The sequence below is a fragment of the Lissotriton helveticus genome, chromosome 3_1, assembly GCF_964261635.1.
Source record: "Lissotriton helveticus chromosome 3_1, aLisHel1.1, whole genome shotgun sequence".
Taxonomy (NCBI): domain Eukaryota; kingdom Metazoa; phylum Chordata; class Amphibia; order Caudata; family Salamandridae; genus Lissotriton; species Lissotriton helveticus.
Window position 1 is genome coordinate 2,064,560,473 of NC_136061.1, and position 14,420 is coordinate 2,064,574,892.

A 14,420-nucleotide genomic window follows, 5' to 3' on the forward strand; every position below is an offset into this window, starting at 1 on the left:
TTCCAGGAGAAAGAGACTCGCCTTGCGCTTGACTGGGTTATTAAGCCCTCTCACGTTAAGTGTGAGAATAGTCAATGGACGTGTCATCTTAAGCAGTCCGGTGGGGCGGCTGCGTGTCGTGCTCGGTTCGTGGTGGTGAAAAGGGAAAAACAACCCCACTCAGCACTCGTGGACAAGGAGGACCTGCCCACCCTCTCTTCCCACCCCCCTCTTCCCCCTCTCCCTCCCCAACTCCCGCCAACTCCCGCCAACCCCTCTCCCAAGTCCCACCTGGGACCCTCCCTAACCCCAACAAGGAACTCCCGAAGAACCACAAACCCTAAACTAGAGATCATTGTTCCGGTCCTGTGCAGTCTCTCTCTGCAGGTCCGTGGTATCATGTCGAAATGGGAAAACGTGTAATCGAGGCAGCCTCAGTGGCCCCCCGCCCCGTCCCTCCCGGCCCCTTGCTAGGAGAAGGCATTCATTCAAACCCCCCATTAGTAGCATATCATGTCCCAGCGGAGGTGTCCTTAGCGACCTCCTGGACTGCTGCCGCGTGCTCTTGAGCTATGCTTGGGGAGTCTGGCTTGCAGATGTTTTTGTGGGTTCGCTGCCGCCTCACACGCTGCCAGCCGTCTCCGGTTTTGGTCTGGGAGGGTGTCGGGAAGGACCATCTGGATGAGCTCTCCTCACTATCCTCTGCCTCCAAGGTGATACCCAGCAGCGCACAAGTGTCCCGTAGGGATCGAAGTTGATGGAGAACCCCCTCCCATTTAAAGATGAGTCTGACGGGGTGGGCCCAGGAGTAAGGGATTCCTTTGTCTCTCAAGCAGACTGTGACCACCCTAAACGATCTCCTTTTCTGTAGTGTGATGGCCGACAGGTCTTGATATAGCGCCAGCGCATAGCCCCGGAACTGGAGAGGCTGTTTCTGCCTCGCCATTTGAAGAATGCGCTCCTTCAGTGGGTAGTCAGGCAAGAAGGCCAGGATGTCAGGCGGTGGGCCGAAGCCCGGCGTGCTATGCCCACCCTGTGTGCTCGGTCTATCCGGACCTCAAAGTCCTCCTACTCCCCCAATACGCTCCGGAACAGCTCCTGCAGAAAGGCCGTCATGTCACCCCCCTCTGAGTTGGATGGCACTCCCCGGACTCGTATGTTATTGCGACGGGAGCGGTTATCAAGGTCCTCGTTGTGCGCCTGTAGGTCCATTTGCTGGTCCTGCAGCCGAATGATCTCCTGTTGTAGGAGTTCGATCTCCCCGCTCCTGTTGCCCACTGATTCCTCCACCGCTGCCACACGCTCACCCAGTCCGTCGACGTCACGCCTGAGCTCCCTGTGCTCCCCTGCCATCTCTTGTTTAAGAGTTTGGAAATCCTCCCTGAGAGCGCTGAAGAGCATTTCCATGAAGGCCCTCGTGATGGGGATCTCACCTTCCGGTTGTGTCTTAGGTTGCTCCAGCGGTTGACCCTGCTCTGGGCTCTTCGCCCCTTTGGGGGTGCCCCTGGTTAGCATGTCGGTGATCGTCCGTCCTCCCTTGCGATTCGACATGGCGCGACTTATGGCCACTCCCGAAATCCACAAGTACGTCGGTATAAGAAGGCCCGATGCGCAGGAGGAGCGGCCGGTGGGGTCCCGCTGTAGACTCCCGTTCGGGGCAAGTCCAGGCCGGGAGGAGGCGTGTGGCCCGGCGTGGGGTGGTCATCCGCTTTATATTGGCCAGCTCCGTGGGCTTCACCTAGTGTGCCTTGTTGTCTCCAAGTGTGGCTCCTGTCTCTGACTTGGGGTTCCGTCGCCTCACCAGGGCCCCCCTCCCGAAGCCGGGCCGGCGCTGTCGCTCTTGTGGCTCCCGGGGTCGCTTCTCAGGTATCCCGCCTTTGTGGCGACCGTTGGGCCTTCTGCGTGTCCCAGTGTCCACGCACTCGTGTGGTACGGGGTCTGGAGTCAGGCAGGCCTCGCGCGGGGGCTCGATTCCCGCCCCCCGATTTGGTGCGGCCCTTGAGGGCAGAGCCACCACTCCACCTAATGCGGCCTCGCCTCTCAGCTTCCCCTGGGTCTACCCTACAGCCGACACTGATCCACTTAATTGTGTCTCGCCCGGTTCAGGCTTCTTGTGGTGCCACCGGCCTAGCTCCGAGGGACCCCCGCCGCTCCTCTCGCCGGGGGCACGATCGTCAGGCCCCCCGAGTCCACCCTGCCTTGCTCCTCACTTCGCGCCACTTTGGTCCTTGGTCCTTGGAGGTGCTCTTGGGCCCTTAGCGTGGCTTGGGGTCCGTGCCCCAGTTGCGCTTCTGGATCCGGCGCTGGGCAGGCCGCAGTAGGCCTCACGCCGGGGGCTCGATTTATGCCCCCCGAGTCCGTGCAGTCCTCGGGGATAAGCTCACAACTCCACCCCGGTGTCTCCCCAAGCTCTGCCCCAGATAGTACCTGAACCTCCAGGCCTTGCGCCGCCCGACACCGGTTCCCCGCAGTGCTGCAGGCTGATCCTGGGTGGGCCCCGACACTCCTCCCACCGGGGGCACGATCAGCAAGCCCCCCGGGTCCACCCTTCGTCAGCTCCTCACCTTCGCAGTGGCCACTTCTGGCAGACGCTTCGCTGCGTTGGAAAACGGCGGCACCAGCTGTCGGGGGATCCGCTTGCATAGGCCGGAGCCGGGGGCTAAATTAGCGGTGTCTTGCACCAGGCCGGTTCTGATGGGCCGGAATCGGCAGGACTCAGTTTCGCTAACCACTGGTTCCGTCTCAGCTCTGGTTGGGTTGTGGCCCCTTGGGGGGGTAGCGCTCATCTGGGCCCCAGGTAGCTCGGGGATCTGAAGCAGCCCGCCAGTAGGCCGCCGGAGAGCTCAGCCGTCCTTCTGGCGTCTCCCCGGCCCGTGCCGACTGTTGCTCCCGGGGCAGATCTCAGGACTCCCACCGACCCCGATCGGGTCGTCGCTCGACTGCGGCCACAGGATCGCCGCTTGCCAGGCCGGTGGGGGGCTCAGCTATGTATAAGGGGGCACTGAGGGGGATCGGGATGGGGACCGTCTCGCTCACAAGTCCGCTCCGCCCGCCATCTTGGCCACGCCCCCGCTGTGTTCATTTTAAACTGTTTTAGACCATTAGGGGCACTGTGAGGAGAGCGACTGAGGATCAGATAGTACCTGAACCTCCAGGCCTTGCGCCGCCCGACACCGGTTTCCCGCAGTGCTGCAGGCTGATCCTGGGTGGGCCCCGTCACTCCTCCCACCGGGGGCACGATCAGCAAGCCCCCCGGGTCCACCCTTCGTCAGCTCCTCACCTCCACAGTGGCCACCTCTGGCAGACGCTTCGCTGCGTTGGAAAACCGCGGCACCGGCCGTCGGGGGATCCGCTTGCATAGGCCCGAGCCGGGGGCTAAATTAGCAGTGTCTTGCACCAGGCCGGTTCTGATGGGCCGGAATCGGCAGGACTCAGTTTCGCTAACCACTGGTTCCGTCTCAGCTCTGGTTGGGTTGTGGCCCCTTGGGGGGTGTAGCGCTCATCTGGGCCCCAGGTAGCTCGGGGATCTGAAGCAGCCCGCCCGAGAGCTCATCCGTCCTCCCGGCGTCTCCCCGGCCCGTGCCGACTGTTGCTCCCGGGGCGGATCTCAGGACTCCCACCGACCCCGATCGGGTCGTCGCTCGACTGCGGCCACAGGATCGCCGCTTGCCAGGCCGGTGGGGGGCTCAGCTATGTATAAGGGGGCAGTGAGGGGGATCGGGACGGGGACCGTCTCGCTCACACGTCCGCTCCGCCCGCCATCTTGGCCACGCCCCCGCTGTGTTCATTTTAAACTGTTTTTAGACCATTAGGGGCACTGTGAGGAGAGCGACTGAGGCTCCCTCCCTGAATTTTTAATTTATCTACTGCCATTTTCTGTGTTACCTGGAAGCACTGTTGACATCACTTGGAGGCAAGCTGCATCGCGCCGGGGGACTGCTCTCGTTTCCTCCTTCGTGCCCCGTTCTGACACGGTGACTAGCACCGATTGTGCGGAGGGCGTGGAAGGTCCGAGGGAGCCACCTCCGGTGCGCGGGGGAGGACGGTCAGTGCTCTAGTCCATCTGGACGCTGGGGGGTTAAAAGGTGGATGTCTGCTCGGCCGCGCGCCAAAGGCAAGCCCCTCTGCGCCCGTCTGCGGCCGGGTGCGGGCCAGGGCCTTAACCCCTGGTCAAATTGCTATGCGCTTATGGTGGAGCAGGGACCAACTTCTAAAATTTCGCCCTAATACCCCGATTAGATGCTGTCATACCTTGAGGGTGGGGGAGAACTCAAGTTGTAGCCACTGTCAGTATATGCTGCGTAGAGGAGATAAGAGAAAGCTGGAGCTTACTAGTTTGGTATGTGGGCTACTTAATGTCAGGTCTATGCGCAAACATAGACTGGACATTTATGACCTACTGACTAAGAAACATCTTGATCTCCTGTTTCTCTCGGAAACATGGTTAGATGCTGACTCTGATCCTGATGTCATCGAGGCTCTCCCGGAAGGCTATCTGAAGGTGAGTCTAGACCGGCCTATAGGTAGAGGGGGAGGAATAGCTATTGTTTTTAAACCTCCATTGTGCTGTCACTTGAACAACAATCGGTAATGGATAGTGAGGCAGGTGCCTTTACTATTAGGGTTAATGATGGCACTATGCTAAAAGGGTTCCTGATCTACAGACCCCCAGGCCCATGCACCCGGTTTTCAGATAGCTTGGTGGAGGGGATTACGGAGGCTGCCCTACGTAGAGATAAATTCCTTATTTTAGGCAATCTAAATATGCATTTCAAAAATCCATTGGATAGAGGGGCGTCGGGTCTCTGCCAGGATCTGCAGTCATTACAGTTTGACCTGAGAATAAGGACCCCTACGCATCAGCAGGGCCATCTCTTAGACCCGATATTCGCAAATTGGGAGGAAGTGGTGGTAAATACCCCAATCCCGGTTCCCTGGTCGGACCATTCTCTGGTGCCCTTTGTGGTGTGCATTCCGGGAAATAGAACACTGGAACGGCCACCCCCTAACTACCCAAGCCAGAAATGGGCAAAATTCTCACAGGTTAAGTTCAATGAGGCATTAATCAAAGGAGGAAGGCCGGGTGGGATGGATGCAGAAACCGCTAGGTGTAACCTAGATGAACGTATAATAGAGGCTCTAGATAGAGGCCCCACTCTGCTTGACCAACTCTGGGTGACGTGCACAGAAAACAGCTCCATGGTACAATGATGATTTGCGCCATGCTAAGTCGGAATGCAAACGTCTGGAAAGGCAGTGGAGGGTGACCTTTCTGAGCCAGGCCAAACAGGAGTATACAGCTAAGAGGAGGGCCTATCATGGGCTCATTCGAAGGGCAAAAGCAGCCTACTTTGCAAGGAGAATTGGGGATGCGGAAAACTCCGCAAAGGAGCTGTTTAAAATCTATAAGGCTATCTCCTCAGCAAATTCCTCCACTGTTCCTGTGGATCGCTCAGCTGACTCATGTAACCGGATCGCGGAATTCTTTTCTGAAAAAGTGGCCAAGATCTACTCATCCTTTCCGGGAAAAACTAAAATGGGGTCTGAGTTTGTGGAAGCCGAAAGGGAAGTTAGGGGACTATACGCTCTTGAGAACTTCACTACCCCTTCCCCTGAGGCTTTAAAACAGATCTGTAGATCAATAAAGTCGGGTTCCCCTAGGGACCCTGCTTCACCGAAGCTGCTCATAGAAAGCCTATCAATCCTGGAGCCCTATATCAGACATCTGCTGGATGTATCCTTCAGGACGCATACGGCACCAGAAGGGTGGAAACAGGTGGTAGTGCTTCCCCTCCAGAAGAAACCCAATATCGGCTTTGAGAAAATGGAGAACTTGCACCCTATCTCATTGTTACCGTATCTGGCTAAAGTGGCGGAGAAGGTTGTGAACATCCAGCTGATGACATTTGTGGAGGAAGCTAATCTCCTACATGCTACTCAGTTCGGTTTCAGACCCGGCCATTCCAGGGAATCGGCTCTGCTTATGGCTGTTGAGACCATCAGACAGGGAGTGGTTGAGGGCCAAACCATGGCCCTGATCCTCTTGGATCTGAGCGCAGCATTCGACACTGTAGCACATTACACCTTGCTGCAGTGTCTGAATGTGGGTGGGATCTCGGGTGCTGCGCTGAAATGGATCCAATCCTTCCTGTCTGATCGGGGTTTCCAGGTTAGGCAGGTGGACTGTTACTCCAGAGTGATCAGTTTGGGTCAGGGCGTACCGCAGGGTTCGTCCCTTAGCCCAACTCTATTCAATCTGTACGTCTCTCCGGTAGCAACCATAGTTGAGCGCTATGGGCTGCGTATTGTGTCCTACGCAGACGACACGCAGCTGGTCATCTCCCTATCGCGTGCGCCCAGTCCTGCTGCAGACAGCTTCAGAGCGTGTATGCAGGAGCTTGCCTCCTGGATGTCGACCAATTGCCTGAGGCTGAATGGAAGCAAGACGGAGGTGATCGTGGTGGGGGGAGGCCCGACTGTGTGGTCATCGGCGTGGTGGCCTTCTTGTCTGGGTCCGGTTCCTACGCCATGTCAGCATGCAAAAAATGTGGGCATATGGCTCGATGCTGAATTAACTTTTGTGCCCCAAATCAGCTGAGTGGTGGGGGTGTGCTTTGGTGTCCTGAAAAGCCTTCGGAAGGTCATGAAACTCCTCCCTACGGAGGCTAGACGGACACTGGTGCATGCCCTTGTCACCGCCCGACTGGATTATGGTAATCTCCTTTATTTGGGCACCTCGGTGAGGTGCCTTGATCGCCTACAGGTGATACAAAATGCTGCTGCCCGTCTGGTCCTGAGGCTGCCTAGAAGAACGGCCTCTAAGGCCGCACTGCAGGCACTTCACTGGCTTCCGGTGAGGAGCAGAATCGAGTTCAATGCCCTGTGCTCATGCCACCGGATTATCGCTGGCAAAGCACCGGAGCCGTTACAGAGCCTTGTTACTCTGTATAAGCCCACTCGGGCCCTAAGATCTTCTGGCTCCGGTCTTCTGGTAGTTCCCAAAGTAAAAAGGGCGCGCATGGGGGGCAGGTTTTTCAGATTTCTGGCAGCCAGAAGCTGGAATAAGCTCCCGATGGAACTGCGCATCGAACCGCTAGAGTCGAAGTTTAGGGGTAAACTTAAAACCCATCTATTCGTGCAATAGGCTGGCGTTTGTAGACTGCTGCGGCAATGCTGTTTCCATTCACTATAGCGCGGGGACACGCCGATGTGCGTAACCAGGCGCTCTACAAGCTTCCCTATTATTATTAATATTATTATTATTATTATTAATGTTGAAGCCTGGACACAGGTCCTAGATATAAATGTGAAATTATGCTTAGAGAGTAACCACGACCCATGGTGACCATATTCCAAATAGACCTTTCACTACTTTATCCCACACTGCTGACACCCAGAAATTACTCCATCAAATATTATAAGGGGAGAGAAGTAGAAGCCAAAGAACTATAATTGTCTTGTGAAGGGTTTGAGGGGCTTTGGTGAGTGTTCTTGGGCATTTGTAGTTGGGAAAAGTCATTAGTTAGGTAGTCTGTCTCCCGACTCTGGTGAGCAACTTTCAAGGTTCAGAGATGGCTTCTATGGCAAAAGCAGCAGTAGTAGCAGCAGCGCAGGCCAGAGGTGCTTCAACTGGACCTTCAGGCTTAGTCCCAATCAAGGCAAGCCTGCAGAATCATAACCTGGATATGCTAACAGTGTCAATCTAAGTCCAGTGCACTGCACAAAATCAAATATACAATAATGTGACTGAGTTCTCATCCTCTGAGAAAAATCTTGAAGTGGAAAAGCCTCCCAGTAGAATGCTTTGAAAGCCAGTCTTACAAAGAAGAAGAACAGAGAGGAAGAACTAAGTCGTGGGTTTTCCTTTACAGACATAATCTATCTTCCATCCTTCACATGCCATTTGCACACAAATGTTTGTGAATACCGATGGCTAACAATGTACACAGGCTATGTTATGCATTCATTCTAATGTTCACAGGGGTAAAGCGGTATGTATGTGATCCTTGACCTAATGTTCACAAGCATTACATTTATTACAAATAAATACATACATTATTAATACATAAAGGCAGTACCTTCCCTCCCAAGTCTCTCAATCTATGTGAAAGGATTACCAGTAGGCAATTCTCAAAGGCACCACAAAATACATTACTGCCTTCGAGCCCCAATGAAGAATGAAAGAACTGTTGAATAAGATTCATGAATTTGTTAACGCGGGATTTCTAGTCTATAGTTATAGATCTAGATTCCAACTCAGGTCGACTGAACCGTTTTTACCTGTCATTGAGTAAAAGGCAATCCACTACTAGGTTAATCAGTTAAAGACTTACTCCACTCTAAAGAACCACTGAAACTTAAAAGTTTTAAAAGTTTATTATAAAGCCAAACTTAACTGGAGATACAAACATCTCAAAATGAGATTCAAAAGATATACGGGTATCAATACAAACATGAATTTTCTGAATGCTCTCAGTCGGCAAAAGAATATCACCAAAACCAATTCTAGAATTAGCAAAGTTACGAGGATGAACACAAGCTGTAGCTTATGAGTCATTTACAGAAAAGAAGAAATCAGGTTAGACTGTCCCTACTCTTGACTAAGTGACATCCCTACTTAGCAAGATCTTCACCTAAAAAGGTGTCAGCAGTGGTGACTTCCAAAGAAGATCACACACTTCCCTTAGTCTTTGTTTCAAAGTCGATGTCTCGCAGTTCCCTATCTGCCTACCCATCCGCTCTCTTAGGTTCCTCAGATCATCTGCCTTCCTCCACCCCGGGGTGCTGTCCCTAATACAAAATCACATTTACATTAGAAACGCCCCTAGAGACGCCCCTCACGTGGTGTTGGTTCTGGCGGCAACTTCGATGCTGGTACTCCTTCTAGGCCCATCGTTAGCGTTGACCTTGCTTCCCAGGCTTCTCTCCGGCAAGACGGTACCCCCAGGAAATTCCTGAAGACTCCTCCAGGCCTGTGCCAGGCTCTCTTGAACAAAAGTCTATTCATCATTTTCCTGATAAAACCCCCTCGCACCTGCAAACAGACACTTTCTCTATAGGCCCCAAATTCCGGCCTCCACCATATCTTTAAGTCGTAAACCATGTAACAGGATTCATAGTTAGTGTCTAGCACGACTTTTCACTAACGAGCACATACAGATCAAAAGGAATGACTTTGTCCTTTTAGGCTTATTAGGATTACATGAAACAAGCCTATGCACTCTGTAAAACATTTAATTTCTTTGTTAAACAGTATCCTAAATTACTACACACACGAATTATATGGAAACACTTCTATAAAATATATTTCAGTTCCATGATCAATAATACTTGAACCACAATAACATTAAAATCCAGATTATGTGGAAATGCATCAGCTTCATGTACTCTTTGTGAACTGCCATGTGGCCTACACATTTCTACGTTTAGCAGAATTACATTTTCCCTTTCCACAGCCACATAACGTAGGATTCCAACCTCATCTTATTATTTCTACACAATTCTACATTAGTTCTCACACAGATATATGCATTCTATTCTAATTAAACACTATTATGTACCTTCACTCTATAATTTCGACACTCTTATATACTGTTTACTAAATTAAATCAACATGCTTGTAAATATGGTGCACTTCTACAGTTTTTCTTAACTTGCGCTCTCTCAATCCCCCCTTTGATGACTTTCAGTAGTCATCACCCTCAAAACACCATCCCTGAGGTATGGACTGAGTCAAACTGAAGTCGTTTCAGTACCCCCTCGTTTCATCGTCTCTAGAGCCTTTAGACTCCGGTACTGATTATCCTGCAACGCAGTCAATCTCCTCTCTTGCCTTCTCATGGTTCTTTGCAACTTGTTTGATCTATACCATTGATACAGCCGCACCAATCCCCACAAAGTGATTATACAAATCACTATTATGATAATAGGTTTCAGTATGTACCAAATGATATTCTTTCCTAAGTTGGCAAACCAACCTCCAACTTTACCCATTCCTTGACCTACTTTTTCCCACACTGTTACCTTTGTCAAATCCTCTATTTCATGGTGTATTTCAGTAATGTTTCGAATGTACTTCTCTAACGGTTTTGAATTGTCTGGAATGTAAGTGCAACATTCCTGGACCTTCAAAGCCTTACAGACTCCTCCCTCTTTAGCTAATAGAACATCTAGAGCAAGTCGGTTCTGAAGAACCATTGCCCTTATCGATTGCATTTCTCCTTCCACCAGCATTAGTGATCTAGCAGTACTGGCGGACAACCTATCTACGACTGTTGCCAATCTTCTAATCTTGACATCATTTAGTGCTATCCCTAAAATAGGAAACATAGCACCAAATACGTCTCCAACTACCTCCTCAGTGCTTACATCCCTTCTTCCTCTAGCTGGTGTTTCTCCCTCTATGATTTTCAAATCCTCAGCATGGTATATTTTGGGAAAAACAATTGCCAAATAACATGATCCATACCAATTATCTGGTAGTTTCACGTATGCATTTCTCCCACAGACGAAATATACGTTTGGGATCACCTGCATTTCCTTCAAGAAATCTTTAGAATAGTACTCTAATTGGAAAGCATGTTCACAACTGACTTTTCCTACAAACACATTCTCGTAATAAGTTTCACTTCTGTGTATGCACAGTTTCCCCCTTTTTTCTCTATCCAGAGCTATTGGACCCTTGCTACCCTTTCTTTAGTGTGCCCTTTCTTCTTCAGTCCAATCTGTTTTCCATTGACCTGAAGATTTTAAAATCTTTTGTCTCCTGTATCGATCATCCACCTGCCCTACAAACTTTTTCTCAATTTCTGACACTTTACAAGTCAAATTATTTCTTCGGGCATGTGAAGTATCTAAAGTTTTCCATGGAAGGAAAAATTTCTGTAATCTGTCCTCACTCCTATAGTAATCCCATTTATTTAAATGTTTGTAGTTCGGCACTTCTGGTAACACTGAGTCAAAGTTCGAAAAATAGTATTCGAACCCATCTCGTTCATAAAATATGCTCAGCAACAAACTACATGTGATTCCATAAGTCAATGGAAGATGATGGTATCTGATACCTTCGTCTACAGAGGCTGGCAGTCTCATACACACATAGCAATTTTTGGCCTCCATAGTATCGACATATTCGTATAGTAATTTAGCATATGCATTCGATTTAAAGTTCCCTTGCAATTCATCTATATGTAACCTACGAGTCTCTGCTGCTAGTAAGGCTTTATCTTTCTCTACATTGTCCACCTTTTTACTAGCAATAATAGGTTTCTGTGTCGATGTAATTTTTGTCTTTGTTGTTGCTTTCTCTTCATTTTCATGTCCCACTACATATGATATAGTAACCACTAAAGCTATAAGAAAAATCACTCCCACTAAAAGTGTGCCTATTATACATTTGGCCCTGCGGTTCGGGTTGCCAGCCTCCATGATCTCAAAACAGTGCAGTTCTGGTTTTCGTTCACAGCACAAAGTCTCTTTCCTTGCACAATGTCTCTTTTCGAACCACAACTGGAAGCTGGGAATCTTCTCCGCAAGATCAGTCTTTGTTTTCTATAGTAACAGGCAACCCTAGCCCTTCTCCGTCCACTAAATGGAAGTTCCCTAGTTTCTTCTTTCACTTGGCGCTAGGTTATCTCTTCATTAATTTATTTACAAAGTCTTTAGCAATCTGGAATTATACGTGTTCCAACGACTCTCATTACTCCTTCTAATATTTCTAAACGAAGAAGGAGCTCCTCGAGTATTGGACTCCTTGAACAACAAACCGGAAATTCTACTGTGTTTAAAACCAAGTCTCTTATTCCACTCAGGAGAGGAGGATAGACGATATTGAGAGTCAGCAATCCTTCAACCTCCAATCCTGGTATCAGCAACTCTATTTCCACTGTTATGATGGGGTCAACTCTGGTCAGGGTCACTTGCCTCACCCTCCCAGTTCTGCATGCTTCGGACATCTGTAGCGAGGTAGGTCCACTCAGGAGTAGAGTATCTTCTGCAAGGCACTCGCACCCTCCTTGATCTCCTTGGACCTTCCTGTTCCTGTCCTTGTACACCTTCGTCCAGATCCGAGTCTTCAGATATAGGAGCAAGAGTTTCCTCTCGAGCTGGCTTCAAGCTTGACCTCTTTTTTCTTTCAGGCCAAGTAGCTGCTCCACGCCTTGTCCTCCTATTTCTTGTCCATTCACTCGGTTCTTGATCACTCTGGACTTGTTCTGTGTCTGAGTTGTTTTCACAGCAGCTTTCTCCTTCTGTGGCAACTTCAGTTTCACTGCCGTTCTGTCCTTCTTCTTCTGGTTCTGTAGTGCTCCCAACTTCTTCAGACACCCCCACAGCTTGACTGATCCTCTCTAGTGGCTCACCGTCCACAGCTGAATCTTCATCTGCAAGAGGAGCTGTTTCTTATAGGGGTGCTGGAACTCTTTGAGTATGGGAAGCATGGATCCAGTTTGGCAGCCCTCCGCACTTCACAGCGGTATTCGTGGTAAAGATGACCTGGTAGGGCCCCTTCCAGCGCACGTCTAGGCAGTTCTTCCGGACATGCTTCTTCAACAGCACCCAATCTCCTGGGCACAGATCATGACACAGGTCTCTGAAAGATGGAACCTCAGCAGCTTGCACCTGGAGGGACACAGAATGAATGGCGTCAGACAGTCCCTTGCAGTAATCCAGGATTAGGTCATCTGTAATGTTCAACAAAGCAGTGGTTGGGACAGTTGGAAGTCTCATTGCCCTCCCCGTCAGGATCTCATGCGGAGAGAGGCCTGTCCTCCTGTCTGGTGTGCTACGCATACTCATGAGTACCAAGGGCAGAGCATCAGGCCAACTTAAGGAAGTCGATGAGCATACTTTGGATATTCGGGATTTCAACGTGCCGTTAATCTGCTCCACGATACCGGAAGCCTCTGGTCGATAGCTACAGTGCAACTTCTGATCAATGTTCAATGCAGAGCAAAGCATCTTCACAACTTCGCTGTTAAAATGAGTTCCTCGATCTGATTCCAGGGAGTTTGGCACCCCGTAGCGCGGGATCAACTCTCTAAGCAACAACTTTGCTACTGTGAGTGTGTCGCACCTGCGTGTAGGATATGCTTCGACCCATCTGGTAAATATGCATACAACCACCAGAACATACCTGAGGTGGTTGCATTTTGGCATTTCAATAAAATCTAATTGCATTCTGTTGAAAGGCCCCCCAGACCTCCCAATGTGACTCATTGTAACCGGTGTTCTTTTCCCTACGTTCAGTTGCTGACATGTGACACATCTCCTACACACTGCTTCTGCTGCAATCCTAAACTTAGGGCAATACCAAGTCTGCCTGAATACCCTCAGCATGGCATCTCTTCCTAGGTGTACTGGACCATGTATCTGTCGTGCCATTGGACTCACTAATTCCTCAGGTAACAGTGCTCTTCCATCTGCTGAAACCCAGAAATCCATTTCACTTTTCACACATCCTGCTGTTTCCCATGCCTTTTTCTCAGCATCAGGTGCGTTTTCTTGCATGTTTTTCAAATCCTCCCAAGTATCCACTGTTTCTAACATCATGTTTAATTCGGTCTTTTCCTGAACCCCACCTACTTCCACCTCCGTGAAAGAATATCCTTGCTCCGCACAATAGCGGGCAACTTCATCTGCATATCTATTACCTTGTGACACAAAATCAGTATTCTTAGTGTGGGCTACACATTTAACTATTGCGATTTCAGCTGGACCTTGTAATGCTTCTAACAGTAATCGCACAAATTCTCCATTTCGAATAGGCGAACCAGAGGAGGTCATGTAACCTCTCTGAGACCACAACTGCCCAAAATCATGAACTACACCGAAACCATATTGGCTATCCGTATAGATGGTGACTCTAATTTTGTTTCCTGCTATACAGGCACGTGTCAATGCAATGATTTCTGCTACCTGAGCGGAGTGTACTCCTTCCAGGCAAGCGGCTTCCACAACTCCAGTAATGGTGCAAACAGCATAAGCTGCTCTCAACCGACCAGTATCGTCTCTTAAACATGAGCCATCTACAAAGAAAATTTCATCGGGGTCGATCAATGGCTCATCCACGATATCTGGTCTTGGTTTTGTGCATAGTTCAGTCACATCAAGGCAATCGTGATCTTCACATTCCTCGCCTTCTATATCGTTAGGAAGTGGCATCAGAGTAGCAGGATTCAAAACAGAGCTCCTCTTAAGGGTCACGTTCTCCGCAGCAAGAATCACTTGCTCGTAGCCCGTGAGCCTACTGTTGGTCATGTGCTGTGTCTTGGTCCTTGTCATCAACAATTCTACAGAATGCGGTACATACACCACTAACTGGTGTCCCATTACGATATTTTCACACTGTTCAATGCTGACACCTGTTGCAGCAACGGATTTGAGACATCCGGGCAACGCTGCGGCTACTGGATCTAAGGTAGCCGAAAAGTAACCAACTGGTC